Below are 15,071 nucleotides of genomic sequence, written 5' to 3'. Positions count from 1 at the left end.
CCATAGAGTCATATAGAAGGATCCCTAGGGAGCAGGCAGTGCAACCTCTTTTTAGTAACCAGGGTCCTGTTATGGAAACAACAAATTATTTCTATTTTAAATTTGTGGTAAAAAATATTGAATGGACAGTTACTTGGTTAGCTCCCAGATTCACCAGGAAGGCTGCAAGCCCAGGCTAGAAAGCTGTTGGCCATAGAGATTGAGACGATGATTGTAATAACTTGACTCCCTCTGCACATGATCCTGGCTGGTCCAGTCACCAATCACAATGCTATAGCTTGCTGTCTCCGCAGCTATCTCCCATCTCTGGGCACATATGCTAACTGTGCCTCTTTTGTTCATATTCCTGCCCATGTGGCCTTGCTTCAGGGGCTTAACAAACTTCCCATAGGCACTGTTTCTTTGGGTAATGGGCATCCAAGCTGTGATGGGTAATATTAATTGTCAACCTGACAGGCTCTAGAATCAACTTCGAGACAAACCGTTGGGCATGTCTTAGGGGAAGTTTCTAGGTTGTGGCAAGTGAGGTGGGACGGCCCACTGTAAAGCATTCTGGAAAAAGTGAGTCCGACTCTAGCATTCTGCCGTCTCTTCTGCTTGAGTGTGAATTCACTGTGACCATCGGCCTCGTACTTCGTGGCTCTCTCGCGTTGTGGTGGACTATAGCCTCTAACTAAAGCCAAGATAAACACTTCCTCGATGAGTATACATTCTACTCAGCAGGGCCATGGAAGTTTCTCAAAAACAGATCGCATCCTGGGACCCTGAAACCAATCTAAACAAATACAGAAAGTTCGAAATAACTCCATGTACCCTGTCTGACCACAGTGGAATAAAGCTCGAAGTCAACCACAAAAGAATCTCTAGAAATTACACAAACTCATTGGGCTGGGTAGTTTTATGTCAAACTGACACAAGCTAGAGTCATCTGAGTGGAGGGAGCCTCAGTTAAATAAAAGTGCTTCCATAAAATCTGCTGTAGGCAAGCCTTTCTTAAATAGTGAGGGATGGTGGGTGGCAGCATCCCTAGGCTGGTGGTCCTGGGTTCTATAAGAAAACAGGCTAAGCAAGCCAGAGGGAGTAGTGCCAGCAAGCAGCATTCCTCAGTGGCCTGTGCATTAGCATTTTTTTTTGAGGGAAGACGCTGTTATTTTATTATCTAAACCAAGACTTACAAGTCTTTTTTAAAAAAGATTTATTTTATTTATACGAGTACACTGTATCTGTCTTCAGACACACTAGAAGAGGGCATCAGATTCCATTACAGATGGTTGTGAGCCACCATGTGGTTGCTGGGAATTGAACTCAGGACCTCTGGAAGAGTAGCCAGTGCTCTTAACCGCCGAGCCATCTCTCTTGCTTCCAGGTTTCAGCCTGGCTTGAGTTCCTTTCCTGACTTCCTTTGATGATGAACTGTGATGTGCAAGTGTAAACTGAATAAGTCCCTTCCTCCCCAACTTGCTTTTTGATCGTGGTATAGCTTCCTGTCATAGCAATAGAAACTCCAACCAAGATATTCATAGAGATAAAAAAAACCCACACATTACTGAATGATGAATGGGTCAAGAAAAATCAAGAAAGAAAATTTTAAAAGTCCCAAATAGAAATGAGAATGAAAGCATAACACACCAAACCTTAGAGACACATGAAAAGCAGTCTGGAGAGGGAAATTTATAGCTCTAAGCACCCACATTAAAATTCAGAAAGAACACAAATTTTTTAGATATCAGCTAAATTCATTTGATGTATGATGCCATTTAATTCTGATGTTTTTGCTTAGTATGTGTAGAGAGGACCTGCCTGTCAGAGAAATCGGGGTGTTGAAATCACCCACTGATTCTGATACTGATCTGTGTCTTGAAAGTCTAGTAGCTGCCTTTTAATGGAATTGGCTGTACCAGAGTTTGGTACATATTATATGTTTAGGATAGTATGTCTTACTGGTTAGTTGTTTCCTTGATCAGAATGAAGCATCCTCTTTTACCTCTGTTGATTAATTTTGGTTTGAAGTCATTTTGGCAGATATTAAGGGAGTAACACCTATTCTTTCCTGGGCTCATTTGCTTGGAATATCTTTTTTTAAAAGTCTTTTAGTCTAAGGTTCTATCTCTCTTTGAACATAAGATGAGTTTGTTGTAGACAATAAAAAGATGGATTTTGTTTTTTAACCCATTCAGCTAACCGGTTTGGGTTGGGGAGTTGAAGCTATTGATATTTAAAATTATTGTTGAAAAATTATTGTTGAAAGGTATATATTTTCCCCCTTCTGTGTAATTATAGTTTCATTTATTTGATTTCTTTTTATATTTCTTGACTATTCTCCCTTTAGTGTAAACTGTCGCTTCTAGGGCCCAACAGTGAGCCTGTAATCATTTAACAAAAGAAATATCAGACCTCGCAAAGAAGATATGAGTGTGCTGAACATCAGAGGGGTTTTAAAGACAGAAAAGCTTTGACGTTCAAGAGAACATTCAGCTCACTCAGAGTATATCAGAGCACTAGGGATACCACTGGGTCCTGTGTCCTGCCAGCCGCCTGCCTGCCTGTCTGTCAACTACCACATTGTCCATCTCTGTCAATAATGTTTTGCCTTACCCCAGATAGAAAGAAACAGAGACAGACTAAAGCCCCAGGAGCCATCAACCCAAACAAACATATCTTCCTTTAACATTGATTACCTCAGTTATGCTATCACAGTGACAGGTCACTGACTGGCAGAACTAGGAACCTTGAGGAATAGATAACTCCACCCATGATGGCTTCTTCAAAGCAAGGTGACCTGAGAGAAGCTGGACCTTCTCCATGATGCCTCCAGCTTCCATGAGCTCATTTTTCCATTCAGGATAGTAGGACCTGAGGCTTTCATGACAGAGCCTTAGAAACCTTATCATATAACTTCTATTTATCCCCTGGCAAAGTAACCGAGAACCCCACTCAAATATACGGGAAGGAGAGTTCAAGGCAAACTTTCAAAAGGCGGAAGATCAAAGAATTTGTGGCCATCTTTAAAAGTCACCATAGTGTCCTTCCTTTTTTTATTATATTGCCTTTATTATATTGATTTTTAGATATTATATACAAATGTTCTATAATAATTATTAGTATTTTGAATATATTACCATTTGTTTATATCGTTTCCATTGTCCCAAGTTTATCTAAGTTTTTGCTGTAAGTCTGAGGTCTTTGTTTTTCTTTTTTTTAATTGGGTATTTTTTATTTACATTTTAAATGTTATTTCCTTTCCCCATTTACTGTCCATCAGCCCCCTAATCCCTCCCCCTCCCATCATATAAGGGTGTTCCCCTCCCCATGCACCCCTCCCTTACTGTCCCCTTCTTCATCTGTGGACTCTTGGCATACTTCTAAAAACTACTTGTTAAATAAACTTTTAACTCCAATACATTCTATGACAGTGGGTTTGTGTCTGTCTTTGTCTCCATGCCTTTCTATCTGGCATGGCATAGGGATCCAGTTCTCAATATTTAGTTGTCAAGGAAGAAACTGTATAACCAGGATATGCCACTGTAGCTCAACAGCTGAGCCTGACCTGCCGCCACTGAATGACGCTCTCCTGTCTTCATTCTGACTGAATCAGAGGAGTAAGAAGTCGCCTCACACTTGGTCATGTGTCTTTGCCATTTATTCCTAACAAAGAATGACTGCCCAATACTTGAGCTGAGGCATGAGAGGTCATAGCTCTTGAAAATCATTGGATTTAATGTCTCAATCCTCCCTACTCCCTCTCCAGTTGATATTCTTCCATCCCAGGCATGTGCGCTTCTCTCGCGGTGAACATGCTGGGTTTTGGAGAGATATACCTACCTCACCATATACGGATAGGCTTTCTTTCTCCTTTCTGATTTCTCTTTTTCGGTAGTGAGCTCAGGCCCGTCTCCAGTAGTTTAATATATTAACTTTCCTTCTATTGCCCGATGCCAAATACAACAAATATAGACCTTCTTTCCACTGGAAACCATTTAAATATTGAGGGAGGTTATACTTCCTCCCTGTATCCATCTCCATCCCTGTAAGGCCCCCTGTTCTGTGAGAATTTCTTACACAATGTATGTCTTAGCTCATTGGCCATTTATCATGGAAAAGTTTAGGAGGAAAACCATCACTGACTGAGCAGCCCACTGTGGTGATTCACGTACCTTCATGGCTTAGGATCTTTGGAGAAGTATTATTAAAGGATGTGGGTTATTGCGGGTAAAACATATTAAGCAATTTGTATCAGCATGCAATGAACGCTTATTTAAATAAGACAAGTTATATGTGAAAATGAGTCAATTTTCTTATACAGAACTATTAACATTAGCTTGACCTGTCAAGGTAAATGTACAGTGAAGTGCAAGGTAAAGTCCTGACAGTGGATGCCATGGCTTCTCTGTAGCTCTGAATGGTTGTTGGGCTCATAAACCAAGGCTGGTTGTTGTCTGCTTCGTAACTCCTGTCAATCTCACTAATGGAAGACTGGGAGGTGGCTTCCCTATACAGAGCAACCCATGAGCTTCCTTAAACGTAGAGCTCCAGGATACAATTCCTACTGTCTGCTCAGTGGTTTAAAAGTATAGTGCTGCTCAGATCACTCATTCCGTCCATAGGAGCCTCAACCATTCATAGCAACCGTGAGGCGTCCGGTATCAAAGCTCAGCTGTTCCCCTCATTCTCTGGTTGGGTGGTGTCCTGACTTGTGTATTGCTTGAAGGCTAAGAATGGTTTTGGTTTTGGTTTTTACATTTTTTCATGATTGAAGTTTTTTATATGAAATTAAGATTTCTATATCATAACTCATTTTTTGGAGTACAACAAAGCCTAATAATTTGTCTTTAGCTCCTTTCGTGTGTTATAATGATTGACTTTAATTAATGTTCTGGAGACTGCATAGCCCACAGGCCTGAAGTGCTTATTGCTTGGTCTTTATAGGACAAGTTTACCAATCCTATGGTCTAGCAGAATAACAGAAAAGGCAGATGCTTCATAGTGCTCATTCATTTTGTTTCTGTGTTCTGAATTTTATTTTGCTTTTGTTTTGCTCTGTGTCATTTTCTTCGGTGTGTTTCTTGCACACGGCACTGGGTCATGTCAGGACATTTTTATGGAACTACACAACGTAGTTGGAGCATTTCTCCCCAGCTCCCGCCACCTCCTCTTTAGCATCCCCCTTCCTCCCCTAGATAATATTCACATCTGCAATCATGTTTTATATATCTATATAAAATCTAGGAGCCACAAAAGAGAGGAAACACGGTACTTGTCTTTCTGAGATGGTTACCTCACGTAACATGGTAAGTTCCACTTGCATCCATTTTCCTGCAATTGACAAAACATCATTTTGTCTTTATGGTCATAAAGAAGTCCATTGTACATACTTACACCACGTCTTCCTTGTTCATTCCTCTGTTGGTGGGCATGGTTTAGAAAAGCTAAGTATTCTCTTTCCTGATATTAAAAATAGGTTTTTCCCTCACATATATATTCTATGGTTTCCCCTCCATCTGCTCTTAGTTCTTCCCCACCTCCCGTCCCATTCGGATCCACCTTTTTCTGTCTCTAATGAGACCACAAGCAGGTTTCTAAGTGATAGTAGTAAAATAAAACATAATATGATAAAACAAAAACTAGCACTTTGAAATAGAAGACATCACACAGAGGGACAAGAACCGCCTATCCACCAAGACACAAGAAGCAGACTAAGAGACCCACTGGCTCACATACTCAGGAATCCCATAACAACATTAAACTGAGAGAGAGAGGGATAGATAGAGAGGTGGAAGACAGAGACGGAGAGACAGAGATAGAGAGACAGAAAGGTAAAGAGACAGACAGACAGACAGACAAATAGATAACCTCCAGAGATAATAAGGATTAGTTTCTGTTGGCCATCTACCGCTGAAGAGTAGTTTGGCTCTTCAGTGAGACTTCCTTGGGGGAAACTAAATTTTCATTTGCGAGTAGTTATGAGTTGGAGATAGCTTCTGGGTTAGGGCTGGGAGTGTATGTCCATGTCTCCTTCAGCTCCAGGACCTCATCTGGTGTATATGCATATAGACCTTGTGCATGCTGCCTCGGGCTCTGTGAGTTCAAGTGTGCATCAATCATGCTGATTGAGGGGATCTTGTGTCTTTGATGTCCTCCATCCTCTCTGGTTTCTTTACTCTTTCTACCGTCTATTCTGCAGGGTTTCCTGACACCAGGGATGGAGGAAGGTTGATAAAGATATCATGAGTTTAGGGATGAGGTTCCAGGGTCTCTCACTCTCTACAAAGCTCTGTATTTGTTCCTATCAACTGCAAGAGGAATCTTGTAAGACATTGGGTATAGCAGGACATCATTAGGAGACATTTTATTGATACATTTATTTTATAAGAACAATAATATTTTGTCTTTACCTAGGTCCTTGGACTATTTAGTCTCAGGTTCTGGTCACTCAAACATTGTTGGGTGTGGGTTTCATCTTGTGGCGTGGACCTTAGGTCAAATCAGATGTTGGTTGGTGGTTACTCCCACGCGTGTTATACCACCATTGGATTGGCATATCTAACAGGTTCGACACAATTCTTTATAAAAGGGTTTGTAGCTGGGTTGGTGTGTATGTTTCTCCTTTGTTAGAATGAAGAATAACTTCCTGTGCCAAAGACACTAGCACATGAGGCGAAGACTCTGTGTAGGCACCAGCTTGACTTCTCTATTCAGTGAACTGTGGAGGTGGTATATTTAGCACTAAGGCCTTACTGTCAGTTTGTAGAGAGTAACCTGTAGTACTGGTAACAGCCAGGTTTGTTTGGAAGTCCCCATGGGATGTCTTTGTCCAACAACTCTATTAGATGTAAGCTATTCTTGTACTGGATGTTCCATCTGGTAACAAGAGATGGCCAACTGGGGCTCTGGTTCCCCAATTATTCACTGATTTTATTTATATTACCTTCACACACACACACACACACACACACACACACACACACACACACACACACAGAAGCTTCTACTGTATTGGGTTTACATACTGTCCTTTAAATGCTCCTTAATGTTGACTGTCTCTCCCCCTATTCCTCCCTTATCTCCTACTCTTCTCCCTGTCCCCGCCTGGTCCTCCCATTCTAGTCACCCCTCACCCATCCATAACTACTTATTCTATTTCCCTATCCTAGGGAGAGCTATCTAACCTTTGTGGTTCTATGGATTTTATATTGGTTATCATTGACTTAAGAGCTAATAGCCACATATAAGCAAATACATACCATACATGTCTTTCTGGGTCTTGGTTACCTTACTCAGAATAATTTTTTTCTAGTTCCATCCATTCACCTGTGATTTGATTATTTTAATTAATTACCTGTAATGCCTCATTGTGTAAATGTACAACATTTTCTTTTTCCATTCACCTGATAGAAGCCTCAAGACTGTTTCCAGATTCTGGCAATTATGAATAGAGGAGCAGTTAGCATGGTTGGGCAAACGTCTGTGGTAGGCTGGAGCATCCTTTGGGTCTATGCCTAAGAATGGCGTATCTGGATGTTGAGGAAGATCAGTTCCTATCTTCCTGAGGAACCACCACGCTGATTTCCATAGTGGCTTAACAAGTTTGCACTCTTACCAGAGATTGATGAGTGTCCCCCTTCCTTCACATGTGTCCCAGCATGATCTGTCACTTTTCTTGTTGATCTTGGACATTCTGATGGCTATAAGATGAAATTTCAAAGTAGTTGTGATTTGCATTTCTCTGATGACTAAGGAAGTTGAACATCTCAGCCCTCTTTTGAGAATTTTCTGTTTATATCCTTATCCCATTGTTAAATTAAATTGGGTTATTTGGTTTGTTGATAGCTGGGATTTAAAAAAAACCAACTTTTTATTGATTCTTTGTGAATTTCACATCATGCACACCAATCCTACTAATCTCTCCATCCCTTTGTATCTATCCTCTTGCCTTGCAACCCCCCCAAAAGAAAAACCAAAAAACCCCATCTCACTGTGGAAGCTGCAGTGTGTCCCCCAGTGTATCCTTTTGTCCACACATCTTTACTTGCAAATGGTCATTATAGTGAGTCGTTGGTCTGGTTTGAGACCTCTGGGTTCTGCTACACTATCAATACTGGATCATCACCAGGACTCCTCACAGATATCCCGTTGTTGCCCTGGATCGTGGAGATCCTGCAGCTTTGGATCTGTTGGACCATCCCCTTCACATACTCCACCACATCATGGATGGGGTAAATGTTGAAATGGGCCAATTCGAAGCCTTGGATTTGGACCTGGATGGTAGCTGAGTTGGTCAGCTTACCATCTCTTCCACACTCTCACCACCAGGGCAAGCTCTTTAGCACTACCCTGGCTAGCTCACACAATGCCAGAGTTCACAAGGGGCAGGGACAGCTTTCCTGATAGCTTTCATGCCCACAGCTCTGCTGTGCTACCCAGGCGTGGTGCAGAACCCACTTTCCTGAGTGCTGCATCCAGTGAGGGGTAGGGCTGGCCCCGCACAGATCTTGGACATTGTCCCAGACAGCAGCCCAGACCAAGGACATCCACATGGCCTTTGGTGGTGATATACACAGACACATGGACATCAACACAGACCCCTGATGCTTCATGGTCATGGACCCAGATATGGCCCTCAGTGACAGCACAGGCTGGAATTCACAATGACCTCAAATGGCAGGGCAGCTACTCACATGAGGCTATTCCTTTTCTCTTTCATGTCTCCAGTTCTGCCTCTCTTCATAGTGCTTCTCTTTCCCTCCCATCTCTCCACATGTACTTCTGCCTGCCCCTAACATGTGGTGACAGGGGGGCCTCTTGATATCTACTTTTTTTGAGTTTTTTATTAATTGAGTTTATTATTGAATTTGAATATTAATCTTCTATCAGATGTAGAGTTGGTAGCAATCTGCCCATTCTGTAGCCTATGTAGTCTGATTGATGGTGTCTTTTGCTGTAGAGAAGCTTCTCAGTTTCATGAGGTCCTGTTTAATTGCTGATTTCAATGTCTGTACTAATAGTGTTCTGCTTAGAAACTCTTTTCCTATTCCAATGAATTCAAAGGTATTACCCACTTTCTTTTCTATCAGGTTCAGTATATCTGGGTTTATGTTGAGGTTTTAGATCAGCAGTTCTCAACCCGTGGGTCATGAAACCTTTAGGGGTTGAACAACCCTTTTGGGGAGGATAGTTAAGAATTCTAAAACACAGATATTTACATTAAAATTCACGACAGTAGCAACATTCCAGTTATGAAGTAGGAAAAATAATTTTATGATTGGAGGACACCACAGCGTGAGGAACTGTACCATAAGGTTGCAGCATGAAGAAGGTTTAAAATTCACTGTTCTGGACTCATTTGTATTTTAGTTTGTACTGGATGATAAGCATGGATCCATTTCGATTCTTCTACAGTTATCCAGTTTGATCAGCACAATTTGTTGACGATTCTGTCTGTTTTCAGTGTGCATTTCTGCTTTTCTTAAAAATAAAAGCTCAGGTGTCCATTTGTATGTGGCATTCTGTCTGGGTCATCCATAGCTGTGTGGATTTATGTCTGGCCTTCAATTTTATTCTGTTGATCAGTGTGTCTCTTTTTATGCCAATACCATGCTGTTTTATTACTATATTACTAATTCTAGTACTCGAGGTCAGGGGTTGTGATACATCCTGCAGTTCTTTTATTACTCATGAGCGTTTTAGCTATCGTGTTTTCTTGTGTTTCAATAGAAAGCCGAAAAATGTCCTTTTAAAGTCTGTGAAGAATTGTGTTGGAATTTTGATGGTGATCGCATTGAATCTGTTAGGTTACTTTTGCTAGAACTGGCCTCATTTTTCCTGTATTAATCATACTGATCCATGAGCATTGGGAACTTTCCATCTTTGATATCTTTGTCAATTTCTTCAGTGTCTTAAAGTTTTTATCATATAAGTCTTTCACTTGCTTGCTTAGATTTATCTCAAGATATTTTACATCAAAGGCTACTGTGAAAGGTATTGCTTCCCTGATTTCTTTCTCAGACCATTTGTCATTTGTATATAGGAGGCTACTCTTTTTTAAGTTAAATTCGTATCAGCTACTTTGCTGAAAGTGTTTATCAGTTATAGGAGATTCCTGGTGGGATTTTTAGGGTCAATCATGTATACTATCAAATCATGTGCAGATAAAGATGCATTGACTTCTTCCTTTCTAACTTGTATCCTTTGATCTCCTTCAGTTGTCTTATTGCTCTAGCTAAGACTCCAAGCATTATATTGTATAGGTATAAAAAGAGTGGACAATTTTGTCTCGTTCCTGACATTAGTGGATTTGTTTTGAGTTTCTTTCCATTCAAATTGATGTTGGCTATGGGCTTGGTGTAAACTGCCTGTATTATATTGAGGTATATCTCTTGTATTCCTAGTCTCTCCAGGACTTTTATCATGGAGAGGTGTTCAGATTTTGTCAAAGTTCTTTTCCGTCTCTAAAGAACTGATCATGTGGTTTCTGTCTGTCTTTCAGTTGGTTTGTATGGTAGATTCTGTTTTGATTCACATATGTTGAACCATCCCTGCATCTTTGGGATGAAGCCTACTCGCTCGTGGTGGATGATCTTTTGGATGTGTTCTTGAATTTGGTTTGCAGGTATTTTCGCATCCATGTTCACAAGGGAAATTGGTCTGTAATTTTATTTATTGATTCTTTATGTGGTTTGGGTATCAAGGTAACTGTGACCTCATAAAATGAATTAGGCAGTGTACCTTATGTTTCTATTTTGTGAGATAATTTGAGGAATATTGTCATTAGATCTTAGAGAGTCTGGTATAATTCTGCACTAAAATTGTCTTGCCCTGAACTTTTTTTGGTTGGGAGACTTTTATGGACTGCTTCTATTCCTTAGGGAATTTAGGTCTATTTAAATTTTTTAATTGATCTTGATTTAACTTTGGTAAGTGGTATCTAGTGAGGAAATTATTCGTTTCTTTTTGTTGAATTTCTCAATGTTGCAGAGTATGAGTTTTTAAACTATATCTTTATGATTCTCTGGATTTACTTGTTGTTGGTTGTTATGTTCCCCCTTTCATTTCTGACCTTATTAATTTGAATATTCTCTCTATGTATTTTAGTTTGGATAAGAGTTTGTCTATCTTGTTGATTTTCTCATTGATTCTTTGTATTGTTCTCTTTGTTTCTATTTTGTGATTTCAGTCCTGAGTTTGATTGTTTCTCTTCTACTCCTTTGGGTGTGGTTTGTTCATTTTGTTCTAGAGCTTTCAGATGTGCTGTTAAGTTACTAATGTGAGATCTGTCCAGGTTTTTAGTGTAGCACAGAGTGCTGTGACCTTGCCTCGTAGAACCACCATCATCGAGTACCATAAGCTTGGATACATTATGTGTTGATCTACATTCAATTTTAGAGAATTTTAGAGAGTCTTTTGTTTCTTTCTTGATTTCTGTCTTGACTCTTTTTTTATTCTTTTAGTTGTGAAGTTCTGAAGAGTTTGTAAACTTTCTGTTGTTGATATTCAGCTTTAACCCATGGTGGTACAGGGTAGTATTTCAATATTTTCATATCTGTTGATATTTTTATTATTGTTGTTGTTTTTATTGTTTTTAGAGTATGTGGTCAGTTTTGGAGAATGGTCCATGAGATTCAGAGAAGAAGGCATATTTTTGTTTTGTGTTTGGGTGAAATGTTCTGTAAATATCTGTTAGGTCTATTTAGTTTGTAAGTATCAGTTAGCTCCAGTGTTCTTGTCTGGATGATCTGCCTGTTGACAAGAATCAGGTATTGAAGTTTCTCATTTATCAATGTGTGAGGATCAATTTATGATTTAAACTATAATAGTTTCTTTTATGAAGTTGGGTACTCTTGTGTTTGGTGCCTAGATGTTAAGAATTACAATGTCCTCTTGGTGGACATTTGATGAGGATGTAATATCCTTTCTTATCTCTTCTGATTAGTTTTATTTTGTCAGATATTAAAATGGTTACACCAGCTTGATTCTTAGGTCCATTTGCTTGAAATAACTTTTACCATCTTTTTTTCCCAGAAGTGATCTGTCTGTCCATCTGTATGTCCATCCATCCATCTGTCCATCTGTCCATCCATCCATCCGTCCATCCGTCCATCTGTCTGTCTGTCTGTGATGTTAAGATATATTCTTAGATGCAGAAGAATAAATCTTGTTTCTGTATCCATTCTACTAGTCTTTATTTCTTTATTGGGGAATTGAGACCATCGATGTTGAGAGATATCAATGAGCAGTGTTTCTTGATTCCCATTTGGTTTGTGTGTGTGTGTGTGTGTGTGTGTGTGTGTGTGTGTGTGTGTGTGTGTGTGTGTGTTACCCCTGATTAGATTGCTGGTCTGGGATTATTTTTTCTGGTGTGCTTAACTTCTTTAGGTTGGAGCTTAGCTTTTAGCACCTTTTGTAGGGCCAGATTTGTAGATAGAGATTACCTAAACTCGGTTTTAACATGGAATGTCTTACTTTCTTGAACTATGGTGACTGAAAGTTTTTCTGGGTATAGTAGACAGTCTCTTTGAGTCTACAGAACATTGTACAGGCCATTCTAGCTTTTAGAGTCTCTTCTGAGAAGTTAGGTGTTATTCTAATAGGTCTGTCTCTATATGTTATGTGGTCTTTTTTCCTTGAAACTTTAAATATTCTTCTTTTGTGCTGCATGCTTTGATTGTTATGTGCCAGGGGAAGTTTCTTGTCTTGCCCAGTCAATTTGGTGTTTTTGGTAATCAGGTCCTTCTTTATGGTTGAGAGATTTTCTTCTATGGTTTTGTTGAAAATATTTTCTGTGCCTTTGACTTGTGTTTTTTCTCCTTCCTCTATTCCTATTATTTTTAGATTTGATCCTTTTTATTTTTTCCTAGATTTCCGGGATGTTTGGCACCAGGGTTGCTTTGAATTTAACCTTTTTTTTAAACAAGGTCACAGAAAATCTGCAGTTAGCCTACTGCTTTCCTGACTGGCTTGGCCTGTGGGTGTCCAGGGAATGCTAATTACTCTTACATTCTTAGACTAACCAGACACTAGATAATTTGAAAAGAAGGACGATTGGGACTTCTTGGCATCCCATTAAAGCTGATATATAATCCCACCACACTGCTTCCCTTGTTCCTTCCACAGTGAAGCACACAGCACAGAACTCTGGGTATGATCTGACCCTTCTGCCAAGCAGGGCTAGACCAGAATCTCTGGCCTCTAAATTCACTTGATAATTAGTGAAGCTTTACAGGGGCATGGAGTACTTTTAGAAATTCAGGGTGAAGTAGTGATCATATGTTTCTTCTTCCTTTCATCTTTCCCTTCACAGTATATTTTGATAAAATTTCAAGTTTTAAGAAGAGTCAGAAGCACCATACAACAATTTCTATTAAAAGCCATCATTTCTGAATACTTTTGGCCTATACCACTACTTTGATGTAAATTAGCTAAGGATAACTATTTATCCAATAGACCATTATGAAGATGTACAGAATATTATTTTTATTTGTGTGTATACAAATGTACAGAATATTTGTTTTATTTGTGTGTGTGTGCGTGTGTGTGTGTGATATATATATATACATATATATATATATATATATATATATATATATATATGGACGGTGTACATATATGGAGACTAAAGGAGAATGTTGATTGTCTTTTTCATCAATATCTGTTTGTTTCCTTTGAGACAGAGTCTCTCACTGAACCTGTAGCAAACCTCAGCAATCTCTCTGTCCTCCCACCACTGGAGTTACAGGCCATGTACAGGCATGCCTGGGTAGTTAGATCTGAACTCAGGACACCATGCTTGCATAATAATCACTATTACCCACTGAGTTGTCTCATGTTATTAGTTAGAAATGACTAGTGAAGGGAGTTATAAGCAACATTCTTATAGCAGTCAAAATTCTAAAATATGGAGCATGCATGAAGGTTCAGCAGGTGACGGTCCTTGCCACCAAGAATGACCATGTGAATTTGACCTCTGGCATCTTCATGATGGAGGGATAGAACAGATCTCAACAACAAGATACCCTCTGACTACATACTGTGGCATGCCTACGACCTATACAAACTCATAAACAATAGAAATAAATGCATGTAATTTTAAAAGGAGAACAACATAGATATGAGCCACTAAAATATACTGGAGTGAAATTTGCTCATTAAATAACATTAGTATTGGTACTTTGAAATAATTTACCCTTATAGTTAGATAAAACATAGAAACCAACATAGTACCACTAACAAGATGAGCATTTAAGTATAAAGGAAAAGATACCAATATTAAATAAAAATTTCAAAGTACTATGAGATGAGAACATCAATAGAAACTTGGGTTTATATATATACACATATCTATACATTATATATATAATTATATAAATAATTATATATATATATATAATTTTTCTCTCTAGAGTAACACTATAGAAACCTTAAAATAGTGACACCGCAATTGGAATGGGTACATTATATGTCTAGGTACTGATTTCCAATTTTTATCTAAAAATGGTGGAGAACAATAAATCTAGCAAACAACAACTTCCAATCATTTAAAACAAATCTTTAATATTGGTGGGTGGTGCATGTATGCGTTTGTGTGTAGAAGTCAGAGGACAGTCTCCCATGTCAGTCCTTCACCTGGTTTGAGGCAGAGTCTCTCATTGTTTGTCACTGTGCTGTGTCCTCTGGACTAGGTGGTCCTCCAGCCCCTTCCCATTTCTACCTTTCATCCCTTGACAGCAGTCCTGAAATACTCTGAGGGGACGTCTTTCAGCCCTCATTTTTAATTCTTCATGTGGCAGTTCAGACAAATACAGTGGACAATAGAAGCTTTAAGTGAAGAAACTTGGGGAGAGATGGTATATTTATATGTCTCATAGTGTACTCTATGGTACACTAAAGGGCCTTTACTGTAGAGAAATAGGACCATCAGTGCCTTGGTCAGGCAAATAGCATCAGTAGCAGTAGGATGGCCTATTACTGCGCCTTGTGACATGATACACTATGAAGCACATTATGTTCCTGCCAAACTATTTTCCCTTAATCAAATCAACTCTCTAGTATACATGTTGTCAATGTTTTGGTTTAGTGCA

The 15,071-nt window shown here is 39.3% G+C and overlaps 1 protein-coding gene across 9 annotated transcripts in view; it reads left to right on the top strand.

Annotated features, from left to right (window-relative positions):
* The window catches only part of Ccdc148 (coiled-coil domain containing 148), a 279,259-nt gene that overhangs the window by 229,884 nt on the left and 34,304 nt on the right, over positions 1–15,071 (top strand).

The sequence above is a fragment of the Rattus norvegicus genome, chromosome 3 (assembly GCF_021556685.1).
Source record: "Rattus norvegicus strain SHRSP/BbbUtx chromosome 3, alternate assembly SHRSP_T2T, whole genome shotgun sequence".
NCBI classification, from domain to species: Eukaryota; Metazoa; Chordata; class Mammalia; order Rodentia; family Muridae; genus Rattus; species Rattus norvegicus.
The sequence above is the reverse complement of the archived record's forward strand: the minus strand, read 5'-3'. Positions and strand labels throughout refer to the sequence as shown.